Here is a 16,443-nt window from a genome sequence, read left to right on the forward strand (position 1 = left end):
TTTGACATCTGCCAGACTAACGTGGGTGTCTGTGCATACATTTACGAACCACTACTACTTGACAGCCAAGTCTGGCAGGATGGACATTTTGACTGATCAGTCCTCCAGCTGAGTAGGTACTGCTTTTGTATATCTATTCGAAGGTGAAGAATCTGAAGGTAGAAGTATCCTTCAGAAGAACAAAATAATTACCTTCCTTAGGTCTCTTTCTGGTGGATTCTTTATTTAACTGCAGATTCCTCACTGCCCTCCCATCATCTCATTTTGTGGAGTGGCATCTTAGTAACATCTAAAAAGGACCCAAGTTGGTAAAGCGCACACTGGACTACAATTTATTTACACTCAGGGGTCGAAGGGTGTGGAAAGAAACAAGCAAGAGACTGTTATCAGCATGTTTATATGCGCCTTTGCTAAATCATTTCTAGAGCGGTGCGAGGTCTAAGCGGAAACAAACAGTGCCAACTGAAGGTGCGTGGGAGAATGGATCGATAAAAGTTCTCATGCAAGTCTGTGCCTAAGGTGTATTCTAAGGCGAGGAATCTGAAGTTAAAGGATCCTGTTTATGATTCACCTGGGGTTGTGAATGTTATCCCAATGTTCCTTTTTTAAATTAATTATCTGCCTCCATGAAACACTGAATGCGTTTATTTGTTTTAAGCGTCTTGTAGACATTGGAGGCTTGTTTATTAGGTGTTGGGGAGGGACTCATCCCCTCCAATCCCCGAGCAAAGACCCACTGATTACTTAAATTAAGTAAATTATGTCTAGTTTTCAGACCCTGGTGAATGTTATTGGAGGAGTCCATAGCTCATCAAAATGCACATGCTTACATGGGATTAGTGCAACTTAAACTGGTCCAAACACATGTGCCTTTCGTGTGGTTTGTAGTCATGGGATGAATGCAGGGGCCAGTCACAAGAGGCAGATTCTACCTGTATTCAGGACCCTGCAGTACGTGGCCCCAGACTGTGATCCAGTAGGAGAAAGCAGGCATGGCATCGTCATGTTCTCCTCTTAGCTAGCTCGGTTTTGCAAGCGCAGTCAGTCAGTTGATACTTCTGCCTCTCTGATCAGAACCTACTTTGTTGTTGGGCTTCTGTCCATCCTTTTACTATGTAGCAGTGCTATGGTACTCTCCATGCCCTCGCCCTATTGCTGCCTAACCCTCGTTAGGTCTGATGCCGGCTAAAAGTTGCCAATTGCTTAGGAACCCAGCAGCATGTGATCTGGCTGTTCAAGGCCTCAAAGTGAGGAAGACTGCACAGGTCAGCCAGGACAGGAGTGGGGGGAGGGGGGGGGGGGGTACAAAAGGGGGGGAGAGAGAGAGAAAGAACGAACCAGACCTGCCCCTTGACTTGGCGTACCAGCCATGACTGCCACAGGCACACATTCATTGGCCTGTTGACAACACTTATGTTTATCCTCTGCACTGAAAAGAAATGATGCACAGACGTTCATTGGTTTAACAAAGTTTTACCAGCTCAACATGAAATGTTCTTATTTCTGCAGGCTCATTGGGTCCCTAGTGTGAACCTCTATGTCGTGCATAACAACGCACTCACTGAAGGTAGCTGTGCTACTCACTAAGACATCTTTGTTGCCCCAAACAGGCATCAGACATCAGCACTCGTTGAAGAGACGTACATTGACCAGAAGGCTTATATTTGCCTTCCACAAACAGACATCTGTACTTTGCACCCAGTAAATTACTTTCTTAAAAGGTTGTGTAAATACGTTCTTGTCTATCCTAAAGGCCTGTTTTCTTTCTCTTCCGTAACCTTTGGTGAAAGCTATTCATCTACCTTCCTGGTGTTTTTCCTTACCCTCTGCGGGCATACAGTACCTACACTTCCATTATATTCACTGCATGTCCTCTGCTCTGTACACTGTCCCTTAAAATCATTCTTGTTGCTGTGACTCCATTGAGTAGCAAATCTCTGGAATTGGGTCCCCTTTTGAAGGCTTTTCACCACTTACCCTCTCTTCTTTCTTAGTTCATGTATCTTGCAGCCTTCCTCAGTCCTCTTTCCACTGGTTCAGAAGTACTGTACCCTGCCATCCTTGCACAAGGAGACTGTTTCCTTCTAGAGTCCAGTATTTCAGGGTGTTCAGCATAAGGTTGATTCTGTATTTCCGTATCATTGATTGAATATAGGCGAGCACCGGACAGTTATGTAATGTGGGAGGGTGACAGGCCCTATGACCAAAGGCTGGTATATATGGGTACCCCAGAGCAGGTGGTGGCAAAGACTGGACACCAAATTGTTAAGCTGCAGGGAGGGCAAGAAGCCACAGTCCTGAAATGAATTGTGACTAAGCCGCAGAGCTAGAAAGTCAAGCTAATTACAGCATGGACACTGTAAATCTCTAGTATAAAACACAACATTTACATGCTTTTATGAGGTTATTCATATGGAATAGTTTTAACCTCCTTTCATATTATCTTTGTTAAGCCTCTGGTTTTTAGCTTTTTCCCTGATTTAGGGTCTGGTTACGAGTGCCCATTGCTGTTTATCACATCCAGTAAATAACACTACACTGGGGATTATTTACCAGAGTCGATAAATTATTTCAGTTATGAATTCCATCTGTGAAAATGTGGCATCCTGTGAATGTTTTTGCTTACTGCCACACAGTCCGCATGTCATGGTATTTTCTGGTTATTTTCCCCGGGTGAATATCAACAGGTTTGACCAGCTGACATTTAGCTGGGAAACTGTAGGGTCCTGTGTTTGCTGCTAAACTTCTAATTGTGATCTGTGCGGTAACAGGTTACCACACATATCACACTATGTGCACGAACATCAAACCCTTAGTATATTGCTTCTTCTTGTATTTAACAATAGGTCATCAATCTGTTGATGTCTTATTAGAGAGGAAGCCAAAAATCATGACCTTGAGAAATGTACACACAGGCGGGCATCTTGGTTGTGTTCGACTAATACGAAGGGACCAAGCATGAGAGTTTGGATATTTTGATGATGGGTGACCCGGATATGATCCAAAACGTGAAGTTCTAACTTCATAGGTCTTCATATGGACATTTTCCAGTGGCCTCCATGTTCTACATATTGCATTATATCATCTCTTAAAGCAAATTCATGTGATGTGCCTATGAATGATTATAATGTCTACTCTTTATCTTATCATCTACATTTTTATTTTGAATTGGGGAAGAATGGTCTTGTGGGCTTACTTACCACTGGGATATTTTGTAGGTTGAATCTAAGATGCTTTCCATTATGCTGTATGATTTTATTGTTTCTACCAATGTGCTGTTTCTTACAAAGTGATGTGCAAGCTACTATTTCACAATTATACCCGTTTATTTGAAATAAGAGCAACACGGGTCAGTATCGAGGATACAGGAGCCTTCAATAAAGTTTGCCTTTTATTTCTTTTCTATCTTAGGTACGCTTAAGCTGCATGCATTGGCACATTAAACCCAGGCCTTTTAGCCCTGCCAATACTTCTTATTTAATCTAATCCAGTGAAGGCCCAGCCACTCGCCCTCTGTGTCCCTACATCTGTATGGGAGGATTATCAGGATTTCTTTTTCCTCTTAACGTTTTTGACATGGTGACCCACCTATTTATTATTGCCATTAATCTGTTCCAGATGAATTTCAATTGTTGGTTGCTACTCCGCTTTGCAAGACAATCTCTGGCCTTGAGGCTAGTATTTTTTGTTTCTAAATTTGCTTCAATGATTAGGAGTGCTAATTGTTTATTGAAACCACAATCTGAAAGTTCGTTACCTGGTTTTATAACGGATGTGATACATACATCAGTAAATGAATGTCACTCTTTCATGTTTTTCAACAAGTAGAATGCTGTAGTAAGGCTTGTTGTCAATTTGCTTGTAAAATATTTCATAAAGGACATTCCCCTGTATCTGAACATTTGTTTCTAATATTTTGGCAGCTTTTACTTCTTTCAACTTGCATGGGCGTGAGTTTAGGAAGAAGCCACCCTGGCATATACCTCAACCATGTTCTGAAAAAGGACTGTGTTTGGCAACGTATAGCATTTTGTACATACCCGTAAACATGTCGTTTCAGATATTCCTTTGCACTATACTTCACTGCCTGTTTACATTCATCCTTATACAGCTAGATATGTTTTGTGCAACGCCTCGATGCTCACTTTGTCACCATTTATGGTTGAGCATAGCAGTGTGCAAGCGCTGCTTTTCCGACGTGTTGGTATGTATCTGGGATTTTAACCACGCCCACCACATGCACATCACTATCACTTGTTCATGGGCTTGCCTTTCAAAAATTCCTTGTTATCATTGGTAAATGCTTTACGTTTGTACCTCCTTGGGGCGGTTTTGTTACCGCCTTGGCCATCTACCCTGTTACATGGATAATTGCACGTTTGCCGATAACTTTGACCGCAAGCAAACTTCTTTTTCCTTTTGTGTCTCTCTTCGCACTCATGGCAGCACTTTGAATGGGCTCGCTTATGTCAACTGTTTTACTTTTCATTTTCAGTCTGTGTGGCAAGAAAAGTCCAGTTATGAATTTACAACGCTAATAGCTCTAACTCGAGCAAACGCGAGATCCATTGCATTGCACATGCTTGTTGATCTGTGATACTGTGTGAAGATAGGAATCTGCTTTCTCGATTTAACCATTTCAGCATATTCAGTCATCCCTTGCAGTTCCCCTCAGATGTCAATCTGAACATGATATATTCTTGTTACAAACTGATATTAATTTCAGAAATAATGACTGGTAATGGAACATACATTTTAGAAAAAAGAGTATTACCCCCTTTTTACTGGTGAGAATGCTATGACCAGAACTGTCTTATATGCAACTTGGATGTGTATTTGAAGAGGAACTGCAGTCCCTCGCAGCGCAGTTGTTAAAATGGAACAGGTGTAAAGGAAAACAAACACTGGCGAAGCCAATAGGTCCGGTGTTTACTGAAAGCCTTTTGGCTTTGCCAGGGCTTGTTTTGTTGTGTAATGTTTTTTGTGAAACTTTATTGTTGGTGATGCTGCAAGGCCCTCATCAAAAAAAATAATTAACTAAACACAAAAAAATTTTTTGGTCTAAAAAAGAAGCACATTTCCATTGAAGTCCCTGCCACTTAAGGGACCTACTTTCTGGGGCTGGTCTGTGTGTGAAATGTTAGAATGCCATCACTCACAGTGAAGTGAACCAAAGGCTGAAGTAGGCTGACCCACTGTCCTCTGCTGTAGCGAGCAGAAGAAATGTGTGAATGGCACTGTAACAAAAAAATGGATGAAGAGGGATAGTTGAGAGCCCCTATAAAGATACTTTACATATAGTTTTAAAAAGTCAGAAGGTCTTGGCAAGCGTCAGACGTAAAAAGATCTCAGGCCTTCCCCCTCCCCCCCCCCCCCCTACATGAACACCCATGCTGACCAGCCAGCTGCTTCTCACTGAAATCTTTATTTCCAGTACTTTCGTTTTTTCCTGTTACAAATTACACTGAGTTGTTAAATGAAAGACCAGAACTAGATGTGGGGGGTCCCAGTCACAAGGAGTTATATTATCACAACCTATTGGACTTTTGGAAATATCTTCTATGGATCATGGAAGAGAGGAGAAATGTACTTATATCTCAATTTCATTTTTTAGGGTACTTTTATCCAAAGGATAGAGAGAATAAGAGGGAATATGTAGACATAGAGAAGAGAAGGGGGAGGGGGTGGCAAGAGTGTGGACGAAGCGGAAGATAATATAAAAACATTCAAAATGTGGATTAATTGAAAAATTATCAGTGGCCATCGCAGCTGACGGAAAAGAGAGAAAGGGTTCTTTAATAGAGCCTTGAACGGCTGCTCCAAGTCACTCTTTCCTTCCTGTATCCTTTGCAAAGACGTGTGACCTATAGTCCAGGTTTACACGTGAGCCCTTCCTTGGCCATAAGCACCAGTGCCTGGATTGATGGACAGCTAGCAGACATTTTGCAGACCATTGGTAAGTATGCTGAGTGAAAAGCTTAAGGAAAAAGATTTTCTACCCTGGAACCTCCAACAATTTAAAAAAATGCCCTGACAGTCATTGCTCTCTTAGCTCGATTGACCTTAATTTCATTTTTGTTAGGAGTTACCCTTTTCTCATGGAGTTACCCTGTTGCTTGGTATATCTGCTAGTCAGTAGTAGCAACAAGCCAGCTCTGCCTCCAGAACTCTGGTAATTTCTTGCTTTGCAGCTCTCCTGCAAACTGCATAAACTGAGCGAGAGTACTCCAGATTAGAACGATTCCGTCAATTCGCCTGCATGCCCCTCCGAACATTGTATGCAATGGTTGGTGCATGCCCCCTGAACCTCGCTGACCTCGGCCAACATTTCCCGCATACGTCATTCTACACCCAACACCCACTACAAGATGGCGCCCAGGAGCTGAAGCAAAGCAGAGCGCTTTGCGGCCTCATCAGTAGTATAAGCGCTAGACAAAAGTTACAATACAGTACAGCTGTTTCTCTTGTACCATTTCAATCCCAGTGGCTCAATGTACAATACAGGGATCTTGACATAGCTGGTGTAGAATAAAATGCTCCAGCTGTATTAATAATGAGCCTTGTGCAGGTTCGAGAATGAAGACGTTTCTACCCTCAGCAACACTTACTAGTAAAACCTGTATGTCCCACAAATAAAATCCTCAAATATTTGCTCAGTACAAAGGTTCATATGAAATAGTGACTAGTTCTGTGCTTCTCTTTCTGATAGTTGGAAGTGATGTTTATCATAAAACCCAGGTGACATTGGCAAACATCCGATGGGCGTTGTGCACCGTACCTGCTTTTGTTTTTACCATTCACAATAGTGTCTTAACTTACACGTTTCAGGGGGCGATGTATTTTCTAGTAGTCTAGACTAGTGTTGCATGTTACTGGGTGCCTGATGAGGGTGGAATCTTCAAAACAAGCATTGGCAAAGCCAACAGGTCTGGCTCTTATTTGCATTCCTAAAACTATATTTAAAAAAAGCCTAATGTCGTGAATATATATATATATATATATATATATATATATATATATGATTGAATTTGGCATACAACGGATCTTGAGATAAATAATTTAGTATGCGATGACTCGCTGTAATTTTGAGATGTAATACAGTCCCTCATACGTTAAAAAGAAGCACACTATAGGACGTGGAATGATAAACTCAACAGCCACTAGCATGATGTAAGAGGTTAACATTCTTCTAAGCGGAGCCAAAGCCCATTTTGTGTTCTACTTTGAGTAATTGGTAATAATGGGTCTTGTAGACATGTGCCCTATCAAGCCGGACCTGAAAAGTTGGTGTCAGTACCACTTTCCCTTCTCTCCCACGCAAAAGCATATCACAACCTTTTAAACATGACACATGTTGTGCAATTTGTTGGCATGAAAAGTTGGTTAAACATGTCAATATATGTAAATTGTTTGTGTAAAAGGTGTGACGCTATCCTTTCATAATCTTACTTTTACCTGTTCTCAGGCTGTCAGCTTAGAAAATCAAATGTGGCTTTGGCATGGACTTGCAGTTTTTATGCAGCAGGTGCCCTATGTGACCACTAAAGGATCTAAGTAGGAGGCAATAGGGGATGCTGCTTCAACCTACAGTTCTTCTCTTTCCACTGGTCCAGGTTGTTTACTCTTATTTGCCCACTGTGATAGGTTTCAGGATACAACCAGTTACTGTGAATGGTGTACACTGGATAAAACCAGCTGGTTCCTATGTCATTATGTTACTTATGTAGAAGAAGGAAGCTAATTCAGAAGGCAATGGGAAGGTTTAACAAGCTAATCACCCCAAACAAGTTAATAATGCTTTGACTAATCTATTGCTTCTCAAAGTAACTAAATCTCCATATGGTTTCAAAACTATTGACATTTTACAAATCCCTGTTTGTGCTACTTTTTCAATATTGTGTTATTTGTTGAGAGGGGTGCAAGCCCCATTCAAATAATAAACACAATCCTTGTCAGGGTGGTCTACAAAAGTCACTAGATAAACCTGTGCTTAACCCTCCGGTAGCTTGGCACAAAAGCAGTTAGGCTAAACTTAGAGGCAATATGTAAAGTGTTTATGCAGGACTCAAACAGTAACAACGTGACAACACAACACAAAAAAAAATCCAAAACCAATTTAAAATGGAAATAGAGTAAATTTTAGTAAAGAAAAGATTGCCAAAATGGTCAAACTCCAATCAGTAGAACCGGAGAAGCAACTTTTACATTTTCAGGTGAAAATAGCTCTAAGAAGCACAAAGCCCCACTCGCGGTAAAGTCACAAGTCCAGGCCAACTCCGATGGGACCTAGTTAGTTTTGCTGAAGAGTAACTTTCTCAAGTCTGGTGGGAAGGGTGCTGTTTGCGTTGGGGGCTGTGAGGAGCAGCTCGTGCGTTGTGAGTGGGTGTTGCTGTAGCGCAAAGAGCTGGTCATTGCTGGAGCTTTGTGTTGGTTGATCATCATGGACAGTCATTGTCAGCACAAAGTGCAGGTCTTGCATTGCTGGTCACCACAGATGATTGCTGTTGGCATGAAGAGCAAGTACCACTGGAGCTTTGTACTGTCGGTCGCCGCGGGCAGTCGATTCTTGGCAGAAAGAGGTCACTTTGCGGTCCCAAAGATTCCAAAACCTATGTATCTTTCTTTACCTTTTGTTCTGGAGGACATCACACTGATTCCAACCAAGAGTTCAAGACATCAGGACTCACTCCAGCAGAGGCCAGCAGGCAGGTCCAGTTGGTGCTGGTCAGCTGGGCAGTTGGAGGGCGGTCTTTGAAAGCTTGTTGTGCCCATGTAGCTTACATAGGAGATCAGCCAACTGAAGCTTGGATTCACTTTGGATAGTCTGGGTTCAAGGCAGGCAGGTACAATATTCCTCCAGTCGGCATGGCAGTCCCTCTTCCTCAGACAGTAGGACAGGTCTTCTTCTGAATCGTCCACTGGTCTTGATGACAGGTTCTGAAGGCCCCACTTACATACCTGATGCCAGCTATTGTGTGGGAGAACTACCTGACCTACCCAAATACAATTCTTCCCCCTGCTCTTGGCTCCAATCTGTCTTGAGTGGCAAAGGCAAGGGCAGGCCTGGTGTCAGGTTCTTTTGTGTATGCTGCAGGCATAGTCCTTTGAAATGTAATCAGGGCAGGGAATAACTCTTTCCCAGTCATTCTGTCAGTAAGACCCTCTCCCCTCTCACCTAGATTTCCTTTGTCTCACTGTCTAGAAGCAATACACAACCAACAACTGCAGAGCCACTCACAATCCTGTGACCCAGGACACTAGCAGAAGGGCACAGTTGGTTTAGGCAGAAAAATGCCAGCTTTCAAAGTGGCATTTTCAAAATTACCATCAAAGAGAATTTAAAATGACAGTTAATTTGAGTGTAATCATCATTTGTCTATCTGCTCCCAATCTGAAGTTAGCACTTAAGTGTGATAAGATAACCCTGTATTAGTCTGTAGGCACTACAACAGTGAAAAATGCCTTCCGGGTATTTAAATGGCAGGGCATCTAAAACTTAAAATATACTTGTCCCACGTTTTAAATACCATGCATGCCTTTATGGCCTACCTTAAGGGTGTTTATAATTATTTAAAAAGGAGGGTTAGAACTAGTAAAAAGTTTGTTTTGCGAGGTTGAAATGGCAGTTTAAAACTGCACTACTGTCTGCAGTTGCAGGCCTAAACATGTTTTAAAAATCTGCTGTAGTCATTGGCACAGTGAGGGCTGCTGCTATTTAATTTACCGGCCCAGGGTATAGACAGTACTATTTACTAAGGACTTGCAAGTAAGTTAAATGTACCAATTAGGTGTATGCAAAATTGACCATGATTTAAGGAGGGAGCATAGGCACTTTAGCACTGGTTAATAGTGTTAAAGTGCACAGGTTCTGAATGCCAACAAACTCTACCCACCTTTCCTTGCATCTTGGAATGAAATAAAGTAGAGACTTGTGGCACATGTGCTTCTGGGGATGGCTGCTGTCTTATCCTAGCAGCTGCTTCGACTCAGAGAGCTACATTTTACTGCAAGAAAGATAACAATGGGTGTATATTCAATTGAGATGCCACATGAAAGAAAAGGAGTGCCAAAGCCCTAAAAATGCTTTCCAGTTACTGGATGGTTTGAGAAAAATATCACTTCTGTTGCACTTGTCCTGGGCATCATGAAGGGGTCTACGCTACCATATACAGGTAGCAGGCTTTCATTCCAGGACAGTGTCCTCCTGTGTTTGACTTGTGTTTGTTTTTAGAGACAAAAGGAGCATTCCTCCATTGGCCTCCATCCAAAGATTCGTTTCTAAACCTCAAGGCGCTCCCTCTCTCCCCACCGTGGATATGCTGGCAGCATCAACACAGGAGAAGCTCCCACCTCCACGCAGTCCCTGCAAACCAGCACTTCACCAACGCCTGCTATCCCAAGCAGCTTGGACAAGTACATGCTGGACAAACAGACCCTGAAATTCACCAGGGTGCATGCCAGGCTGGAAGTGCCCATCACGTAGCGAATGAAGGGGAGGGCCACAGAGGAAGATGTAGTGGAACCAGGATAGGTAGAGAACAGTAGTACACTGCTTCCAGCAAGAGATACTGTGTGCCTGCCGGTACTGCCTCCTTCAGACAGAGCAGGGTGTGATGTTTTACATCTAGTTTCTCCTGCTGTTCCCAGAGGGGCTTGTGGTGGATAGGCAACGAGGGATAGTCCAAGTAACTGCCTTCAGCTTCCCAATTGTAAACTAGTCCCATGCGGTGTGGAAAAAGTACGATCCCTGGTTGTAGACCATGTGGAAATGACTCCATCTCAATTTCTAAAAGGCGGAAGCCCGCAGGGCATTTGGAAGGAACTCCCATTGTTTTCCTTCTTGGCAACATGAAGCAGCCAGTAGAATACCAAACTTAATGCACTAGCTTATAATGAACACAGAACTGTCAAAACAAATGAATGTATCCTTGCTTCCTAAGGATACAATATTTTGTAACACAAATTCAAGGAGCAGTGATAGAATGTGTATCTGTTTGGGCTAGAAGCCCTTGCCCAGTATGCAGCTTCTGCACATCCCTGCCTTCCATCATTGGGGCGGGATCCAACAAAATACGTTCAGGGATGCTGACTCTTTACTGAGTGACTGTTATATGAGGGCACCTCCTGCCTGGGGGCTCACCAGCTCATGTGACACCCTCTGCCATGGAGAGCCACTTAGCATATACTTTCCTTTAAGCACTCATTTCCTGTTGAATTCCCTCTCATGTCTAACCTCCATGATTGGCACTTTGCAAACATCCCCCAAATAGTACCGAATCTCAAGGAAAAGACTACTGAATCCATCTGATGTCTTCTAATATCATCTTTAGTTTAGGTCTCGCCTGAGACAGTACATGCGCTGTCACTTGCAAGACATTTTGTTTGCTTTCTGTGAGCTTAGAGCTCACCTATTGCTTGGCTTGCTTCATCGTTATTCTCATTTCCTTGCTTCTCAGTGCGTGCCGTCGTGACTTCCTCTTTGTGTTTTTGTTCTTCCCCTGGATATGCCCAAGTACTCGTGACCTTCCATTACTCACATTTTCAAAGCTACTTTTTTCTCCCTAAGAGTATGTGTGTTTTGCAGGTAGTCTCCCTCATGTGCTTCTAACCCTGTCCATCTCTGTGTTGTGGCTTCCCCTCGTACCCTTCCATTCTTCTCTGTTGTTGCTTACCCCTTCCACCCAATGTTGTTGCTTGCCCCTCCAACCTTTCTGTCCCTCTCTGTGTTGTTGCTTTCCCTCTCCATAATGTTGATTGCACTTCCCACCCTCCTTTGCCTCTCTTTGTCGTTGTTTTCCTTCTATGTTTTGTTGCTTGACCCCTCCCACCCTCCTGTTCCTCTCGGTGTTGTTGCTTGCCCCATCCCATCCCTCTCGGTGTTGTTGCCTGCCCCTCCCACACCTCACTCCATCCCATTGCTTAACTCTTCTCTTCCAGCTCCGTTCCATTACTTGCACCCTCCTGCATGCATGCTTGCCACATCGCCAAATGTGGATCTTTTCACTGTTAAACAGCCTGCTTCTGCCCAAGCCATACCTTTCCCCATGTACATTTTCTTGTCTGTATGAACCTTGCACTCCTGTTACCTGTGGTGCGCTGGGTCGCTACTTGATGTGCAAGGAAGCTCTGCATCTGCAGTTGACTGCCCTGTACCTGCCCTGAGTGTCTGTTAGGGTGGTTGTAGAGCTTTTAGCTATTCCCGTGCTATGTCCTCTGGTTAGCGGCGATTGTGACAATTTTAATAATAAAAACAACAACATGTTTGACTCTCTCAGTACTTGTTTTTAAGCTATTATATTGGCTGTTTAGAAATGTGGCTTTGAACATTATGCAATTACTCTACTAGATAGCCTGCCATTATCTTAAACAAGAGAATTAGGCCTATTTTATTTTAATGACCGCATTTCATGCGGGTACGTAGGTGTGTAAACCTATTTCAATCAATCAATCAATCACGATATTTATAAAGCGCGCTATGTACCCGTCAGGGTTTCGAGGCGCTGGGGGGTTGGGGGGGGAGGGGGTGGAGGTGTGCTGCAGTTAGCAGTCGAAGAGCCAGGTTTTGAGGAGTCTCCTGAAGGCGAGGAGGTCCTGGGTCTGGCGTAGAGATGTGGGGAGAGAGTTCCAGGACTTGGCGGCGAGGAAGGAGAAGGATCTGCCGCCGCAGGTCTTGCGCTGGATTCGGGGGACGACGGCGAGGGCGAGGTTGGCGGATCGAAGTTGACGTGTTGGAGCGTAGAAATTGAGTCTGGAGTTGAGGTAGGAGGGTCCGGCGTTGTGAAGTGCCTTGTGAGCGTGGGTGAGGAGTTTAAAGGTGATCCTCTTCTCCACCGGGAGCCAGTGGAGTTCCCTCAGGTGAGGGGAGATGTGACATTGGCGGGGTATGTCGAGGATCAGTCGGGCGGAGGCATTTTGGATACGCTGGAGTCGTTTGATGTCTTTGGTTGGGATGCCTGTGTAGAGTGCGTTGCCGTAGTCAAGTCTGCTGCTGACGAGGGCTTGGGTCACCATCTTTCTGGTCTCTGTTGGAATCCACTTGAAGATTCTGCGGAGCATGCGGAGGGTGTTGAAACAGGAGGAGGAGACGGTGCTGACCTGTTTGGACATGGTGAGTGCAGAGTCCAGGATGAAGCTGAGGTTTCTTGCGTGGCTGGCAGGGATGGGTGGGGGTCCGAGGTCGGCGGGCCACCATGAGTCGTTCCAGGCCGAAGGAGAGCGCCCGAGGATGAGGATTTCCGTCTTGTCGGAGTTGAGTTTCAGGCGACTGTTGTTCATCCATTCGGCGATGGATTTTAGTCCTTCGTGGAGGTTTGTTTTGGCGGTGAGTGGGTCTTTGGTCAGGGAGAGGACGAGCTGGGTGTCGTCGGCGTAGGAGATGATGCTGAGGTGATGCTGGCGGGCCAGTTTTGCGAGGGGGGCCAGGTAGACGTTGAACAAAGTAGGGCTGAGGGAGGATCCTTGGGGGACGCCGCAGATGAGGTTGGTGGCTTTAGAGCGAAAGGGGGAGAGTCGGACTCTCTGAGTTCTGTCGGAGAGAAAGGATGAGATCCAGTGGAGGGCTTTGTCTTGGATGCTGGGTTCCTGGAGGCGGGTCAGTAGGGTGCGGTGGCAGACTGTGTCAAAAGCGGCTGATAGGTCGAGGAGGATGAGGGCCGAGGTTTCGCCGTTGTCCATTTGATGTCTGATGTCATCTGTGGCGGCGAGGAGAGCAGTCTCCGTGCTGTGGTTTCGTCTGAATCCGGATTGTGAGGGGTCCAGGATGGAGTTGTCTTCGAGGAAGTGGGTGATTTGTGTGTTGACGATCTTCTCGATGACTTTTGCTGGAAAAGGGAGGAGAGAGATCGGGCGGAAGTTTTTGAGATCGTTTGGGTCGGCCTTGGGTTTCTTGAGGAGGGGTTGGATTTCAGCGTGTTTCCAGCTGTCCGGGAAGGTGGCGGAAGTGAAGGAGAGGTTGATGATTTTGCGGAGTTTGGGGGCGATGGTGGCGTTGGCTGTGTTGAACACATGATGAGGGCATGGGTCCGTGGGGGAGCCTTAGTGGATGGTGTTCATGGTTGCCATGGTTTCTGCGTCGTCCACGTGGGTCCAGGCGGTGAGGCGGCAGTCGCGGTTGGAGACGTCGGGGGGGGATCTGGCGGTGGGCCGGTGTTGAAGCTGTTGTGGATGGTAGCGATTTTCTGGTGGAAGAAGGTGGAGAGGTCGTCGCAGAGTTTCTGGGAGGGCGGGATGTCGTTGGCGTTGGCTTTTGGATTTGAGAGTTCTTTCACGATGCCGAAGAGTTCTTTGCAGTCGTGGGCGTTGTTGTTGATGCGTTCGGTGAAGTGGGCGCGCTTGGCGACGCGGATCCGTTGGTGGTGTTCACGGTTTGCGTCTTTGAGGGAGGCGAGGTTGTCGGGCGTGCGTTCTAGGATCCATTTCTTTTTGAGCTTCTGACAACGGCTTTTGGAGGTGGTCAGTTCGTCTGTGAACCAGGCTGGTTTTTTCTTTCTTTGGTTGGCGGTGGGCTTCTTGAGAGGGGCTAAGGTGTTGGCGCAGTCGAGGATCCATTGATGGAGGTTGATGGCGGCTGTGCTTGGGTCGGTCGCGTCGGGTGGAGGGTTTTTAACGAGGGTGCTGGTCAGTTGGTCTTGGGTGACTTTGCCCCAGCGGCGGTAGGGGGGTAGATGGATGCGGTGCTGCTCGGTAATTTTCTTATAGGAGAAATGGACGCAGTGATGGTCGGTCCAGTGGAGTTCGGAGGTGTGGCTGAAAGAGATGTGGTTGCTTGAGGTGAAGAGGGGGTCGAGGGTGTGTCCAGCGATGTGGGTGGGAGTGTTGACCAGCTGGCGGAGTCCGAGGTTGAGGAGGTTGGAGGTCAGTGCTGCGGTGTTGACGTCATTGTTATTTTCCATATGGTAGTTTAGGTCTCCCAGGAGGATGTAATCCGGGGAAGCGAGGGCGTGGGTGCTTGCGAGGTCGGCGATGGTGTCGCTGAAGGGGGCTCTTGGTCCTGGAGGGCGGTATATGAGGGTTCCTCTGAGGGTCGTGTTGGGGTCTGTGTGGATCTGGAAGTGGAGGTGTTCGGCTGTCTTGAGGGTGTCGTCAGTGTGGGTGTGGATTTTGAGGGTAGCTTTGTGAGCGATGGCTATTCCGCCGCCGATTCCGTTGGTTTGGTCTCTTCTGGTGAATTTGTAACCGTCCGGTATGGCGATGGCGATGTCCGGAGCTGAGGAGTCGTTCCACCAGGTTTCGGTCAGGAAGGCCACGTCGGGTGCAGTGGAGTCGAGCAAATCCCAGAGCTCGATGGCGTGTTTTCGTGCGGAGCGGGTGTTGATGAGGATGCAGTTCAGGTGGTTGGGGTTGAGTGATTCTATTGTTGGTTTTGTCGTTCTGATGCAGGAGAAGTTGCAGGAGCGGCAGGAAAAAGGTCCTTTAGTGTGCTTCGGGGACGCCAGGAAGCACTCCGTGGAGGAGCCGGTGTTGAAAGCGCGGAGTTCGTTGGCTGAGTAGCGGACGAGGACCAGGGGGGGTGGCGCTGGGCGCGGACGGGCGCAGACGGGCTTGCCTCTGGCGCGCCCGCTGCGCGGACGCGCAGCACCAGCCATTAAGAAGGGAGGGGGGAGGGAGGAGCAGCTGGGAGGCGGGAGGGAGCGGCAAATGGGGGCGCGAGGGGGGCGGGGCCGCAGGGAGGCAGCGGCAGGGATCGGGGAGCGCACAAGGGGCAAAAACACAGAAAACGAGCAAAATTAAAGGCAGTCATAATAAGAAAACCACACAATCAGAAATACAATAATGGCACAATACACGATCGGGGAGACGGCAATCCGGGGGGCACAATGGGGGCAGAAGCGCCGGCGGCGAGGCGCAGAAAAAGCGAAAAAACAACTTACAGGACGGCAGAAGCGGCACACGGGTCAAGTGAGCCCACTAGCCACCAGGGATGAGGCGCAGGAGGATGCCTGCGGGTGGAGGAGGGCCTCGAACACGCAAACAGCAGCGTGGACGGGGGACACAGGCAGGAGGCAGCAGGTTGGTGCTGCGGTCGTGGGGGGCGAGCTCAGGACCTGAAACAGGTCAGAGTTCGCTCACTCGCGATGCGCAGCGCCAGCCATTAAGAAGGGAGGGGGGAGGGAGGAGCAGCTGGGAGGCGGGAGGCGGGAGGGAGCGGCAAATGGGGGCGCGAGGGGGGCGGGGCCGCAGGGAGGCAGCGGCAGGGATCGGGGAGCGCACAAGGGGCAAAAACACAGAAAACTAGCAAAATTAAAGGCAGTCACAATAAGAAAACCACACAATCAGAAATACAATAATGGCACAATACACGATCGGGGAGACGGCAATCAGGGTGGCACAATGGGGGCAGAAGCACCGGCGGCGAGGCGCAGAAAAAGCGAAAAAACAACTTACAGGACGGCGGAAGCGGCACACGGGTCAAGTGAGCCCACTAGCCACCAGGGATGAGGCGCA

The 16,443-nt window shown here is 46.7% G+C and overlaps 1 protein-coding gene across 4 annotated transcripts in view; it reads left to right on the forward strand.

The window, feature by feature from the left end:
* Positions 1–16,443, forward strand: part of EML4 (EMAP like 4) — a 636,979-nt gene that overhangs the window by 158,170 nt on the left and 462,366 nt on the right. The gene's annotated exons all lie outside the window — the stretch shown is intronic.

The sequence above is a fragment of the Pleurodeles waltl genome, chromosome 5 (assembly GCF_031143425.1).
Source record: "Pleurodeles waltl isolate 20211129_DDA chromosome 5, aPleWal1.hap1.20221129, whole genome shotgun sequence".
NCBI lineage: Eukaryota > Metazoa > Chordata > Amphibia > Caudata > Salamandridae > Pleurodeles > Pleurodeles waltl.